The sequence below is a fragment of the Engystomops pustulosus genome, chromosome 10 (genome assembly GCF_040894005.1).
Source record: "Engystomops pustulosus chromosome 10, aEngPut4.maternal, whole genome shotgun sequence".
NCBI classification, from domain to species: domain Eukaryota; kingdom Metazoa; phylum Chordata; class Amphibia; order Anura; family Leptodactylidae; genus Engystomops; species Engystomops pustulosus.
Genome location: NC_092420.1, coordinates 40,666,890 through 40,683,718, shown reverse-complemented (window position 1 = coordinate 40,683,718; position 16,829 = coordinate 40,666,890).

Below are 16,829 nucleotides of genomic sequence, written 5' to 3'. Positions count from 1 at the left end.
CATTTCAGGTACATCAATAGGAATTATAACAATTCCAATATATGTTCACAGTATTTACATCATATTCCTCATACAAAACATTTACAATGCATGGAACTGGCTCCTGCGTAGGTGCACAGACGGAAATCCCGGTGAGTCAAGCCAGGGCCCGCATATTTTCTTAAATCGCTTCTCTGCCTTCCTTTTGATATAAACCCCCTTTTCCAACCTTATTATCTAATTAATTTTATTAATGAACTCCTGTTTAGTCAGGGGAGCGGCCTGTATCCAATGGTACGCAATCAATTTTCTTGCTTAGTACAACATACGGGCTATGCCCAGCTGCACTCCTCTTTCATCTGACACCTCATCTACCCATCCCAAGACACAGACCATGGGAGTGGCAGGGATCTGCACATCATATACCTTCCTTGCAAGTGCTAGTACCTCCTTCCAGAAGCACCCAGGTGAGGACACTACCACATCTGGGTCACTCCTTATACCAATCCTACATAACCACACTGGGGTCTTGTATGTTCTATGACACATGAATAGTTGTGAGAGTCTTTGCTAGGAGACAGCTCAGGTGTCCAGACTAGGATAGATGTCCTAGTCTGGACACCTATCCTGTCTATTTTTCTGTTATGAGCCCTTTATCAGCTTCCCACTTAGATTGTCAGCGGGAATTTTTTATGGTATTCGTCAAGTAGTTGCCTATATATTATCAATATTTTTCCCCTGCCTCTCCTGGAGAAATCAGAATATTGATTACCAAATGATGTTTAATTGTCATGGGGGTACTCCTCATTTGAGTATCCAAAGCATGCCTTAGCTGAAGGTACCTATAAAACATGCTATGCGGCAGCTGGAACTCCTCACATAACTGCTCAAAGCTCTTTACTACGCCATCTGATACTACTTGCGCTACCCTATGGATCCCCTTAGGTGACTAAATTGCAAGATGTTGGAGTATGGGAAACTGAGGGAGTTGCCGGTTCCTCCATAAGGGAGTATATTTCGTGCAGCCCTCTAGTCCCAGCATCAGTTTGGCCCTACTCCACACTTCGATTAAGATCGCCACCGTAGGGAGCATGTCAGGGGGTTGGGTCTGGGCACCTATCTCCAGAAGATAGAGAGGGGGTCTACCTCCATTGCAGAAAGGCATTCCACTATTATAAAGCTACCCGGCTGTTCCCACCCCTTCAGCTGCTGTAGCTGGGCAGCTAGAAAATAAAGATATGGGTTGGGCACTGCTAGTCCCCCTTCATCTTTCGCTCTTTGCAGCGTCTCCAAACGAATTCACGCCACTTTCTTCCGCCAGATCAAGGACTTAAATATACTTTGTATACGATAAAAGTTTGACATTGGGATCTATACTGGTGAATTGTGCAGTAGATAGAGAAATTGTGGCATTAATACCATCTTGGTCAGGTTTGCTCTCCCGACTACAGACAGGGGTAACTTACACCATGCATCCACCTTTTCTAGAGCTCTGACCATCATTGGTTGAATGTTTAGGGATATATAATCCTTGGGATTAGCCGACACCCACACACCCAGGTACTTAAATGATGAAACTACTTGTAACTGACCTGTATGGAAGTTCCCAGGAAGAGGGTCTAGAGCAGTAATGGCGAACCTTTAAGCGGCCGAGTGGCCAAACTGTAACCCAAACCGCCCTTATTTATCGCGAGGTGCCACCAAAAATTAAAGCAGTAACTTATTGCTCCCTGTTTTTCAATAACTTTCAATCAAATTGGCCTCCTGAGGACAGCAACACAACAGAAAAATGGAAAATTTGCATTATTCTAGCTTCTTTCCAGTGTCCCTCTACACACAGAGAATCGTGAGGACAGCAGGTGGTCCTCCAAAGATAATTTGGTCCTGTCTACTCATTCTCCTTCTTCCTACAGTCCCAAGTAGAAAGTATCACTTTAAGATTCTTTGAGTCCTGTCTGGTGTGCTGGGGCGATGGCCTCTGACGTTTGTTGATAATGTGTTTTTAGGAGGTCCTTGCGCCTCTATCCAGTCTTCTTTTGTAGCATCACTAGGGTCTAACACATAGCTCTCCTTGTAAATTGTAAGATATTCATGCTTTTTAGCCTTATGCCCACAGATTACACAGTGAAATAGCCCTCTAATGGAGGATTTTAAAGCATCCCACAACCAGTGGGTGGACACTGAGTCCTGATTATTCCTAAAAAAATCCCTGACAGCCTCCTCAACCTCCCCTGTTGAGAATTTGTAGCTAGAATGGATTGAGGCGCTACAGACACCCACCCCTCCACCCCCGTGTCTGTAGCCCTAACCAGTGTAACCAACACGGGGAAGTGATCTGAAACACTTCGAGGCTGGTACACAACATCTACCACATGCTGTATTACCTGATTATTACCTACAGCCATATCAATTCTAGATAGAGAGTTATGGGAGGCGGAAAAACAAGAATATTGTCTAATATCCGGGTACCGCTGACGCCAAATATCCACTTCCTGCAAGAGTCGTGCCAACACCTTGGATGTCGCCCCACTCACCCCACCCATCGATGAGAATCTATCAAGACTGGGGTTAAGACACTGGGTGAAAATCTCCAACTATAATAACTGGGACCCCAAGGGCTTCTGCAAGGGCTTTTTTAGTACCACTCTCAAATATGGTGGGGGCATATAAACAGCTACCAACATCAGTTCCAGATTATTTATGCGACAGTGTAGGCAAATATATCGCCCTTCCGTATTTATATGGTTGGCAAAACATTCGAAGGGAATCTTTCTGTTAACGAGTATACCTACCCCGCTTGAATGTGTGGAAAAGATGGACTGGTATGCTACTCCCATCCACACCCTCTTAAGACCCTGTATAGAATCGGCTACTAGATGGGTGTCCATCAGACATAACACCGCTGGTTGGTACTGTTGTATTGCATTAAGCACAGCATAGCGCTTAGAAGAATCCCCCAGACCCTGAATGTTCCAAGCTACTATATTCCATTGAGTTGCTATACCTGGTGTGTGATAATAAGCTTTTATGGCCCCCTCGGTCTACCCTCATACACCTCCCATCGTTCTTCCCTTTTTGTCCCTCTCTCCGCCAGTGCATTATAAAAACACAAATTCAACACTTTCCCCACCTGTACGATCTCCGTCCCGAAACATCAAACACATTCTCCAAAGATTCATCGTACCCTTCAATACTAGAGGTGCACCTGGGGTGCAAGCAGGAATGGAAATTCCCTCCCCACAAAAAAAAGTGGATTAACTAACTCGACTGGGTAGCATTTAAAACCAGTCCTCCCGCTAAGTACAAGAATGATAGGACCCATTTAACCTTATAATATTCATGGCTCACACCCGCAGTTGTGCCAGATAGAACATGGAGTATCGTAAATCCAAGGCTCTCAATCTTCGTTTAACACTCATAAATTGTGCCCTCTTTCGCGGCACTTCAGACGAAAAATGGAGATCCTGCTGTTATCAATAACGAGGTCATTTGCGCAGGATTATATCACGGTCCTTGCAATCTAGGATCCGAATTGGCAGGCGGGAGGGGTCTAGAGGGGACACAATGTGCCCTTTCTATTGCGACCAAGGGGGTGAGGGTTTCCTTCCCGAACACCCCCATAAGCCAGTCCTCAAAGAAATCTCCGGGGTTTTTTCCTTCAGCTCTTTCAGGCACACCAATCAGCCGTAGGTTATTCCTACGTAGACGATTTTCCATGTCATCAGCCTTATTCTTTAGGGCAGCCACATCATTCTGCAGCCTGGATACATTACACTGGACTGGTAGGAATCTCTCTTCCAGCTCCCCCACATGCTCTTCCAAGGCTCCCACTCTCTCTGACACCTTGCGCATATCATGTCTTGTGATGTTGACATCTTCCCTGACACCTCCAATTGTTTCTGTGAGAGAAGTCAGGACTGCAGAACTGCAGTGTTGGACTGCAATGAACACATCGGCTAGCGTGGGTTCAGGAGGCCAAACAGTAGAGGCTGTGCCTGGAGCTGCTGCTGTATCTTTAGAGCGTTGGGGGAAGGGGGCCACGAGGTCCGCATATGGTTCTGAGGAGGCTCCCTCCAGTGTGGCTGATGGTAGCAGAGGCCATTCCTCTTGGTCATTTCCCACCTCTCCCCATTCTGTGCCCGTTGGGTCACCCATCTTCTGCTGCAGGGTTCCAGGCAACTTGGCTCACGATAAAAAATTGGCCAAGAAAAAAGGATTTGTGGTAAGAGAACCATTGCGAAAGAAAGTGGCAGCTTATCCCCTATCTATATCCTACCTATTGTTTCCCTGATTAAAGGTCTTAAATTTAAAGTATCGAATTCCCCAATTTTCGCAGATATTTTAACACCCAAATATTTGAGGGAATCTTTACACAAAACAATTTCACTTGTGTCCAGCTGTTCTCCCTTATAGACGGGTGTCTAGAGGCAGCAGAAAGGTTTTTTTCCAATTAATTTGAAACCCTGAATATTGGTCAAACTCTCTGACAATCTCCTCTATCCTAGGTATCAACACTGATCTTAATAGCCAATTGCTCAATAAAATGAGCAAAAAGGAGAGGGGACAGCCTCGTCTGGTACCTCTATTTAAAGGAAAGGGTTCTGACTCTATCCCATTTACGGCGACCTTAGCTTTTGGTGAACTGTACAGGCTTTCAACCCAGTTCATAAAAATAGGCCCAAAGACAAATCTACGCATGACTTCCTATAGGAACCTCCACTCGACCCTATCAAATGCCTTAACCGCGTCTAATGAGAGGATCGAGCTGAGGCTCCCCTCTCCCTCCTCCAAAGTTACAAATAGTCTGTTAAGACGGTCATAAACCCCTTTTGGTCCTCATGAACGATATTGGTGAAACCCTTCTGAAGTCTTCAGGCAAGTACTTTTGCTAATATCTTGGCATCAGTATTAATTAACCCTAGAATGCATACCTGGGGCCTCGCAGGCCCGCTCTGTTAATTGTTTTCTTTTTACTGCAAGATTACTTTAGTTAGAATTCTGAAACTCTAGGTATTCCTCAGTTATATAGTTGTTAGTCATTTCCAGTTGTTCATATATTTTTATGTTACAGGCATTTCGGTATAATAACATTTTTTTTTTGAATATCCCATATTCACATACCTGGGGACTTTTAGGCCCGTATTAGGTTTACATGTGATCCCAAGTCTTTTTTTCTTTACTGTTGCTGGGAAAAACTTTGACTTAGTCTTTTTGACTCTGCTGTTGCTGTGCAGAAGTTGGAAACAGATAAATTGGCCCCTATTAGCTACATCTAGAATCTTTTTATCAAGAACTGTACTAAGCACTACCATTCTAGTGAAAATGTGACAGTGGATGAACAACTTCTTGCATTTAGGGGACGTTGCAAATTCATTCAGTATATGCCCAGCAAACCTTCTAAATATGGTATTAAAATTTTCTGGATGTGTGATGCTGCAAGCTGAATGAATGGTCTGATTTACTGTGGCAAAGATGTTGATGCTCCAGTCCAGAAGGACTTATGTTGTGATGTAGTAAAAACACTTGCTAAACCAATTTTCCATCCTGGAAAAAATATAACAATGGACAACTACTTTACTAGTCTAGAACTGGTCAATTTTTTGCTTCAGAAACAAATTACAATTCTTGGTACAATGAAGCAAAACTGCAGAGAAATTCCTCCAATCATGAAGCACAATCAACATCGACAACTTTATAATAGTGTATTTGACTTCTGCAATCAAGCGACAATGGTTTCTTATAAAGCTAAGAAAAATAAATCGGTAATATTACTGAGTACAATGCACCATGATGGAAGTATAGACACCAATAACAGGAAACGGAAACCCAAAATAGTCTTGCATTATAATAAAAACAAAGGAGGAGTTGACAAGATGGGCGAAATGATTGGAGAGTATACGTGCAAGAAGCAGACAAAACGTTGCTCTATAGTTCTTTTTTATAATATGCTCGATGTGTCAGCCCTCAATACCTACATTGTTTATAGTGAGACTCATCCAGAATTCCATGCCAACAGAAAGGACAAGAGACGTCTATACTTGACGGAACTTTGCTATGAACTTTTAATGCCTATTATGATGGAGAGAAGCAGCACAAAATGTTTGCCAAGGCAAACAACAGAAGCTATGATCAGAGGTGGCAGGGCCGGATTAAGGTTGGTGGGGGCCCATGGGCGCAAAACATGGTGGAGGCCCCCATTGAATGTAGTCCAGACAGGGAACAGCAATTGCTATATACCGACCCCCAGCAATAACTATATACAGCCTCCCCAGTAATCACTGTATACAGCTCCCCCAGCAACCACTGTATACAGCTCCCCCAGCAACCACTGTATACAGCTCCCCCAGCAACCACTGTATACAGCTCCCCCAGCAATCACTATATACAGCTCCCCCAGCAACCACTGTATACATCCCCCCCAGCATCACTATATACAGCTCCCCCAGCAATCACTATATACAGCTTCCCCAGCAACCACTGTATACAGCTCCCCCAGCAATCACTGTATACAGCTCCCCCAGCAATCACTATATACAGCTTCCCCAGCAACCACTGTATACAGCTCCCCAGCAACCACTGTATACAGCTCCCCCAGCAACCACTGTATACACCCCCCCCAGCAACCACTGTATACAGCTCCCCCAGCAACCACTATATACAGTTCCCCCAGCAATCACTATATACAGCTCCCCCAGCAATCACTGTATACATCCCCCCCAGCAATCACTGTATACAGCTCCCCCAGCAATCACTATATACAGCTTCCCCAGCAACCACTGTATACAGCTCCCCCAGCAATCACTGTATACAGCTCCCCCAGCAACCACTGTATACAGCTCCCCCAGCAACCACTGTATACAGCTCCCCCAGCAACCACTGTATACAGCTCCCCCAGCTATCACTGTATACAGCTCCCCCAGCAAACATTATATACAGCTCCCCCAGCAATCACTATATACAGCTCCCCCAGCAATCACTGTATACAGCCTCCAGCAATCACTGTATACAGCTCCCCCAGCAATCACTATATACAGCTCCCCCAGCAATCACTATATACAGCTCCCCCAGCAATCACTATATACATTCCCCCTATAATAACTATATGCACCCCTATAATAACTATATACACCCCCCTATAACAACTAAATACAGTGCCCCTATAATAACTATATACACCCCCTATAACAACTATTTACAGTGCCCCTATGATAACTAAATACACCCCCCTATAATAACTATATACACCCCCCTATAATAACTATATACAGTTCCCTATAATAACTATATACAGACCCCTATGATAACTATGTACACCCTATAATAACTATATACACCCCCCTATAATAACTATATACAGTATCCCTATAACTATATACAGTTCCCTGTAATAACTATATACAGACCCCTATTATAACTATGTACACCCCTATAATAACTATATAAACCCCCTATAACTATACACAGTGCCCCTATAATAACTATATACACCCCCTATAACAGCTATATACAGTGCCCCTATAATAACTATATATACCCCCTTAATAACTATATACAGCGCCCCTATAATAACTATATACACCCCCTATAATAACTATATACACCCCTATAATAAATATATACAATCCCCCTATAACAACTTTATACAGATTCCTATTATTGCTATACACCCCCCCACACATAATAAATATATACAAACCCCCCCCCCCCCCAATAATAACCATATACAGTTCTAGATATAATACTAAAATTGTACTCACCCTCCATCGTTCCCACGATGCGCGCTGTCTTCATCCTCCCTCGCGTTGTTAGGGTGGAGATCGGATGTAAACAAAGATGGCGGCGCCCTGCTACAGCCCGCGCCGTGAGTCGCGCCGCGGTGACGTCACATGCTGTGACGTCACACTCGGCGCCGTGACCCAGCGGCAGGGCGCCGCCATCTTCATTTACATTGGATCGTCTATGGCAGAGCAGGGAACTTATTGTTCCCTCGCTCTGCCATAGACTAAAGGCAGAAACATCGGCGGGATTCGGCCCGCGGCCTGGGTAGCCCGGCGCCGAATATATTGCTGGCGATTCGGGCGGTCATGCGACCGCCCGAATCGCCCCAATTTGGTGGGGGCCCCTCTTAAAGGCGAAGTGGTGGGGGCCCCGGGGCTCGCGCCCCGCGAGCCCCCCCTATGATCCGGCTCTGAGAGGTGGTATACGTTTTGAGGAACATCCAGAGCCAAGAGATAAAAAAGAAACCGATGTTACATTTGTCCAGCAAAGAAGGACAGGAAATCGGAGCGTGTCTGTACTACTTGAGGACAAAATGTCTGCAAGGATCATTCTTCCGAACAGATAACGTGTGAAAGATGTTGCAGCCATTAGTAAATTCAAAAAGGAAACTTTGAAAAGGGATATTCCTGCAGCATGTTTACTGCAACTTTTATATAAAAAAACTTTTAGACAGAAAAACGTTATTATAAAGAGTTATATCGAATGAGTATATTGGGCGTTTTAAGCCCGTTCAGTTACTTTATTGTTGTTTTTTGCACAAAATTATTTTGAATTATTCACATCTTAGGATGCATTCTCACTAGCGCTGGTGTCTGCCAGGAGGTGATCCGTAATGGATATGATCTCTTGGTAACTCCAGTTAAGGCTGCCGGAATGCCCGGATTCTACCAGCCTTTGCTGGGGACACCAGGAGGTCAGATCCATTACAGATCCCCTTCCGGCAGACACCAGTGCTAGTAGGAATGCATCCTTACTTTGCATTTTTCAAATAAACTTTGAAAAGTATTTTTATTTAAGTTATTCCATGTTATTTGCATACGGGCCTAAAAGGCCCCAGGTATGTAATAGTGTAGATTTCTATGGTCATGCATTCTAGGGTTAAGGAAATTGGTCTATAAGACCCCATGTCCAGCAAATCCTTCTCCATTTTAGGGATCAGAATCATACATGCCTCTGCCATGGTATCGGAGACCCTCCCTCTCCTATAAATTTCTTCCATCATATCTAACATCATAGACAGCAGCACTGCTGCCCAAACGGAAGACCGTCTGGTCCTGGAGCTGTATCTTTAGTACATGTGTCTATCGTTATCCCCAATTCTATAAGAGTAATTGGTGCTTCCAACATATCTACCTGTTCTTGAGATAAGCGTGGGAAGTTAATATCCTCCAAATATCCCTCAATCTCCGCACAGCTTTAATTGCATGTAGACTCATATAGGGCCTTATAAAAAATTCTGAATTGTAACCGAATCTGATCTTGATCATTGTACAGTTTCCCATTATATTGTCTAATAGCTGTTACGGTCTTATTTCCACTCCGCGTATTTTTAATCATTTTCACCAGCAATTTCCCTGGCTGCCCTCCTTCCGTTAAGTTAGATTGTCCAGAAAAGAAAATCTTATGTTGAGATTTCTCCACCAAAAACCCATCGTATTTTTCTTTTGCTTCAGTGTATCTATTCTTATTTTCGTCACCCCGTCCACACTTGTAAGGGAATGTTCCACTGCCTTTCTCAAAGCTTCTTCTATTTTTAGCAAAATTAATAGTCTGCGAGAGTGTACTTCTAATAAATTTAAAGGAGTTAACATGATCTATCCTGGACATAGTATTGTGTGTTTTACTATAACAAAAGAATACCTTTCTCATTTCATATTTAGCCCTCCAAATATCATATAACCCTGTGTCATCACAGAAATTGATGACAAACAGTCCAGTTTAGCACCAAACACCATATTTTAACCCTTACATGACTCAGCCTCTTTTGGCGTTAAGGACGCGGCCCCATTTTTCAAATCTAGCCCGTGTCACTATAAGGCCCCTTCCACACTAGCGAGTGTGATGCGATGAACTCGCATCACACTCGCAACGCAAGCTGCCGGGAACGCACGGCCCGAACGCTGCACCGCGGGAGTGAACTGACATGCTGAGTTCACTCCCGCGGTGCAGCGTTCGGGCCGTGCGTTCCCGGCAGCTTGCGTTGCGAGTGTGATGCGAGTTCATCGCATCACACTCGCTAGTGTGGAAGGGGCCTAAGTGGTTATAGCTTTGGTACGCTATGAGATATTCAGGGGATTTTGAGACCGTTTTCTTGTGACACATTGTACTTCAAATTAGTTTTAAACTTTGGATGAAATCTTTTGATTTTAGTTATGAAAAAAAACAAAATTTGGCAAAAATTTGAAAAAATTCTTTATTTTCAACGTTCTAAATTCTCTACTTTTGATGCAGATAGTCATAGCACCCAAATAAATTCATAACTTACATTTCCCAAATGTCTGCTTTATGTTGGATGGTTTTTTAAGATTCCACATTCCACATTTACTAGAATGTTATGAGGCTCAGAATTTAGGTATAATTTTTCACATTTTTTGTAAAATCACCAAAACCCATATTTAGATGGACCTGCTCAAATTCTAATTGAAACTGAGAGGCCTAAATAATAGCAAGACTCATAAATTACCCCATTATGGAAACTACACCCCTCAACGTATGAAAAACCACTTTTAAGAAGTTTGTTAACCCTTTAGGTGTTTTATAGAGGTTAAAACAAAATGGAGGTGCAGACTACAATTTTTTTTTTTACAATACACTCATTTTGGGTGGAAAATTAAACATTTTCAATGGATTAAATGAAAAAAGGCTCCACAAAGTTTGATACCCAATTTCTCTCGAGTACACCGATACCCTATATGTTGTGGTAACCTGCAGTATGGGCGCACGGCCGGGAATAGAAGGGAAGGAGGCGCCATGCAGATCAGATTTGCTATGTCCCATTGTACAGGCTATAATTTTTTTCTTTTTTTAATGTGGACCTATAGGGGCTTATTTCTTTTGCCTCATGAGATGCACTTTTCTGGTATGTAATTTTGGGGCATCTATAGCTAACTGGTGAGATTTTATTAACTCTTTGTTGGTAGTGGAAATGAAAATCATAAATTTTTAGGAAAAATTTTGTGTTTTTTTTTTTTGGGCCATTAACCATTCCATAAAAATAGTTTATTATTTTTATTCTATGGGTCGCCACCATTACGAAAAAGATCTTTTATTTTTTCAAATTTTTACTGAATAAAAAGTAATTTGGCAAAAATGTTGTTAATTTTAGCATCACCGTCTTTCATTTGCATAACTTTTTTTATTTTTCGCCTCACAAATCTGCTTAAGGGCTTATTTTTTGCAAGAAGGACTGCATAACATTTTTTAAATCACTTGTTAGAGCATTTTTTATAGGGTATTAATTGAAAATTATCTTTTTTTTGGAGCTTTGCGATCTTTGCGGATCTAATAATGATTCTGTTTTATTATGCAGATTGTTACGGACGCAGGGATACCAAATATGTGGGGGTTTTGTGTATTTTATTCAATTGTACTGTATAAAAACTAATTTGGAGAAAATCATTTTAGCATCATCATCTTTTTATATGCATAACTTTTTTATTTTTCAGCTGACAAATCTGGTTAGGGGCTTATTTTTTTGCCAGAAAAGTTGTTCTTTTTAGTGGGCTTATTATAGAGTGCATAACAAAAAATAGGGAGATACAAAAACGCCAGGATACATTCCGTATCTCCTAAAAAGCAATGCAAAAAGACAAATCTGCCACATTTATCAAACTCTCCCCAATCAATCTGTAATCTATGTTTGAGTGTATCAATACTGACACCCCTCTTAAATATATATCACAGTAGGAATGGTATTCCTAAGCCACCCAATGTTTCGTGGAAGCGGATTTTTGTGTGTGCTAAGAGTGAATCTGTGGTGTGGGTGATTGTGGACTGAGTATAAATGTGATAGCAAGGCACTTTCTTAGTTTCACAATTTAAATAGCTTTTTTTTCCTCTTTCTTTGCCTGGGCTGCTAATTGGGAGGAGGGATTAGTGTTTACACCTGATAAATTAAGTGGGAGTAACTCAGTTTTGATCTTGCTCAGTTTTGGCTTGTGGTTCTGAGTGGAGTTGAAAAAAGCAGAGTTTGAAAAAGAGAAGTCCACAGAACTGTAAGTAATCTTTATTTTATATCTCCATTTATATACTCCTCACAGTTTTGTAACTAGGATATGGCTAGCAAGATTGGTGGAATGCTCCAGTGCACACTCAGGTTGAATACCGCTGCGACAGATGTGCCCATATTTTACTACTGGGAGCTCGTGTTAGAGATCTGGAGAAAGATATTGCACAGCTGCGAGCAATCGTCAATCTTGAAAGGAGTATGCTGCTCACTGAGCAAGCAATAAGCAGGGTAGAAGTGGAGGGTGGAGAGCTAAGCCAGCAGGGCCAGGTGGGTAGCTGGGTTACTGTAAATAGAGGGGGTAGAAAGGGGTCAAAGAAAAGGAAGGAAGACTCTGAACATCCAAGCAAAATTGTGCAATGATGTAAGGACCTCAGCGTCAGAAATTCTCCGGAATTCTACCTGTGCCATGTGCTACACAGAGAAGACAGCGGGAGCTCAGGGAGTTAAATGCATGGCTCAGATCCTGGTGTAGAGCAAAGGTATTTGGGATCCTAGAGCACTGGGTTTACTTTTCATTGGTGTACAAGCTGTTTTCCGCAGATAACTTGCACCTAAATGGAAGGGGGGCTGCTGTGCAGCGGTGGCGGAGTATTTAAACTAGGATCGGGTGAGGAGGAAAAGGAAGACACTAAAGGGGTAGACAGGTCAGAGAGGGGACAAGTTATTTTGGTGGGTGGTGAGGTGGGCGGTGCATGCGGGACTAATGCAGTGGATAAGGAGATCCACAAGTTACAAAGCAGTAGTGAAGATATATGTGCCGGTAAAATTACTTTAAATCAGATAAATAAATAAATGTGGAAAATTAAAGTGTATGTTCACAAATGCCAGAAGTATCACAGGCAAAATGAGTGAGCTTGAGGCTCTGCTATTAGAGGAACAGTTAGATGTTGTTGGTGTAGCAGAGACATGGCTCGATGCATCGCATGATTTGGGGTGTTAACCCCTTCCCGACATTTGACGTAATAGTACTGCATCGCGGGAGGTGCGTTCCCGCAAAATGCAGTACTATTACGTCAAGCTTCTGGCCCCGGCTCCTGAACGGAGCCGGGCCAGAAGCTGCGGGTGTCGGCTATATGTTATAGCTGACACCCGCCTCTAACACCCGCGATCGGAGATTTCTCCGATCGCGGGTGTTAACCCCTAACACGCCGCGGTCGCGCTGACCGCGGTGTGTTAGAGGCATTTAAAGTTATTGAAAGTTGAATCGGACCCCCCCGCGGCGCTTACTGGGGGGGTCCGCTCCTCCGATCGCAGCCCCGGGACTGCCGGTGCCCGTGGCTGCGCGATCCTCCTCTCGGTGCCGGGTCCCTGCCTCCTGGCAGGACCCGGCTGTAAGACACTGGGCATGCGCAGCATGCTCAGTGTCTTACATTACACAGTGCAATACATCTGTATTGCACTGTGTAACCTGTAAAATAGCTTGAACAAGTGATCAGAAGATCACTTGTTCAAGCTAAGATGTCAGTAAATGTAAAAAAATTAAAAATAAATAAATAAAGGTTTTTTACAGTAAAAATAAATAATAAAAGAAAGTGAAAGTCCCCCCAAACACCACATTTCCCTTTACACAAGTAATAAAGTATAAAAAACACTAAATCACGAAAAAACCCCACTCATTTGGTATCGCCGCTTCCGTAACAATCTGTACAATAAATCCTAATCATAATTGGACCCGTTCGGTGAATGTGGTAAAAAAAAAAAAAACCAAAAACTTGCCAAAAATTAAAACTTTTTATCAAATTGCTTTACAAAAAATGTTCTAAAAAGTGATCCGAAAAAGTTACAAGTACCAAAATGATACCAATAAGAAGAGCAACTTGTCACACAAAAAATAAGCTTACAACCAGCTCCGTAAACCAAAAAATACTATAATTATGCTGCTATAAAAATGGCAATACTAAAACAAATGCAATTTTTTCTATTCTAGTTTTCCTTCAATAAAATTGGACAAATAAAAATAAAACTATATAAATGAGGTATCACCGTAATCGTAGTGATCCGTAGAAAAAGATAATATATTATTGTTATGCTACAGTGAACAACCCCCCAAAAAAATGCTAAAAATCCAAAACAAGAATTGATGATTTTATTTTCCTCCACACGTAAAAAGTTAATAAAATTTCTTCAATAAGCTAAAAACCCACTAAAATTAAGTTTTTTTTTACAGTGCATCTCGTCTCGCAAAAAATAAGCCCTTATTTGTCTAAATTGCTTAAAAAATAAATAAAGATTGTATAGCCTATTCCCAACGAGCGTTGTTATAGAACGGTGCGGCGGGTAGTGACTTTCCAACACCGGTCAGGGTAAGACGGCGGCTGTTCACTGATCGGGGTAAGACGGTGGTTGTTCCTGACAGCCATCCATCCTGCCCCATGGACCAGAAGGGTTACGTCCCCCCCACACACCCCCAGTTTATTATCGCTGCTATTGGCTCATCAATTCAGACGAGCCGATAGCAGCGAATTTACTTATGACGTCAGTAATACCGGTCACCATGTCTATAGACACGGTGATCGGGGCAGGGTGGCGGCTGTTCCTGACAGCCACCAATTTTGCCTTGCGGTCCAGAGGGGTTTTGTTGCCCCCCTCTGTCCATGTTTGCCGCTATTTGCTGGTCGATTTGGTCCAGCCAAAAGCAGCAATATTCGTCACAATGGGCATCGCTAGGGTGAATAAAAGCAACACTTGGTGATAATTTCCCTACTAAAACGAAGATTTGGTACAAAAGTGCGGGCCGTGTACATTGTACAGATTATGGTGTACAACTCTTACGAGCTGTTCCAATGTGCAGGTCCTGCCGTATCATTTCTCCGTTTTCAAGAGGAAGATATTAGGAAACTAATATTGGGACAAGAAGGACGGGCCCCAGTACCTCTGGTTTAAATGTTCCTGTGTTTTGCCAGGACAGCATTTTCCCGGTGAATTCTGCTGCTTCTAATGGTAGGACTCAATAAAGAGTCTGTTCCAAAAGAGAAGTTAGGATGGACACTACATACTACTAAGAGACCTGCGACAACTCCAGAGTGACAAAAGTTTAGTTGGTCCCCTGGTATATTCTACCTCCTTATACACATTTCACAATTCACGCCCAACCTATTGTGAATTAATTTCGGTAAAATGAATAATTGTAACAACTGTTATGTCCCGTTGCTCCCTATAACCCTCCATTATTTCATAAGGGGCGCCACATAACGGGCACTGAACTTTCCAGAAATAATTGCAATTGCCATCTTGGACTCCGTTGCACATCATATTTGGAAACCACCTATATGTTCAAAATGCTCATTTCACCACGTGTATTACACTACACCACATATTACACCTTGCTATATTCCCCAAGGGGTGTACATTCAACAATTAGGGTCACTTTTCGGGTTTTCCTCTGTTTTGGTACCACTACGGCTCTCCAAATGCATCCTGACACATGTGAAGGATTTCTTACAAATTTGGCCTCTAAAAGACAAACATCCCTCTTTTCCTCTACTGTGCGCCCATAAAGCATTTTATATGCACATGTGGGGTACTTCTACACTCGGGAGAAATAGTTTTACACCTTTTTTGGGGTTATTTAATATATTATCCCTTGTGGCTTACATAAATTAGGGGTAAAGTGACATTTATAGGAAAATTTTCACCTTTTTAATGATTCGGGCCTAATTGGATCATTCACCTGTAGGGGCAAATACATATATTACCCATTGCAAAATTCTCTAAGGGGTGTGCATTCAAAGATTAGGGTCACTTTTCGGATTCTTATCTGTTTTATACCACTAGGGTTCTCCAAATGCATGTCAAACATTTCTGTCAAATTTGGCTTCTAAAAGGCAAACATTCCCCTTTCCTTTTACTGTGCGCCCATATAACATTTTATATACACATGTGGGGTACTTCTACACTCGAGAGAAATAGGTTTACACATTTTGAGGGGTTATTACATTTTTTTATCCCTTGTGGCTATATAAAATTAAATAGATAAAAGGTGAACATTTTCTTATAAAGGTCATTTTACTCCTAAGTCCTAATTAAATCAAACACCTTTACGGACAAATACACATATTACACCTTGCTAAATTCTCTAAGGGGTGTGCTTTCCAAAATGGTGATACTTGTTGGGGTTCCCCTCTGTTTTGGTACCGCTACGGCTCTCTAAATGCATCCTGACACATGTAAAGGATGTCTGTCAAATTTGCCTTCTAAAAGGCCAACGCCCCTCTTTCCCTTCTGAGCTTCACTGCGTACCCATACAACATTTTATTTGCATGTGTGGGGCAATTTTATACTCGGGAGAAATGCTAGTACACATTTTTTGGGGTTGTTTCATCTTTAATGCCTTATGGGATACAAAAATTAGCCGTAAAAGTGACTTTTTTGGGAAAATGTTCACCTTTTTCCTTTTAGGGACCTAATTGAAGCAAACACCTGTAGGGGAAAATACACATATTACACCTTGCTAAATTCTCCAAAGGGTGCACTTTACAAAATGGTGACACTTGTTGGGGTTCCCCTCTGTTTTGGTACCACTAGGGCTCTCCAAATGCATCCTGACACATGTAAAGGATGATTGTCAAATCTGGCTTCTAAAAGGCCAAAGCCCCACTTTCCCTTCTGAGCCCTACTGTGCACCCATACAACACTTTATATGCAAAAGTGGTGCAGTTCTGTGCTTAGGAGAAATAGTTTTACACATTTATGGGGTTGTTTCATCTTTTATCCCTTGTGGCTTACAAAAATTTGGGGTAAAAGTGACTTTTTTGAGAAAATTTTCACCTTTTTTCCCTTTTGGGGCCTAATTGAATCAAACACCTATTGGGGAAAATACACAAATTACACGTTGCTAAACTCT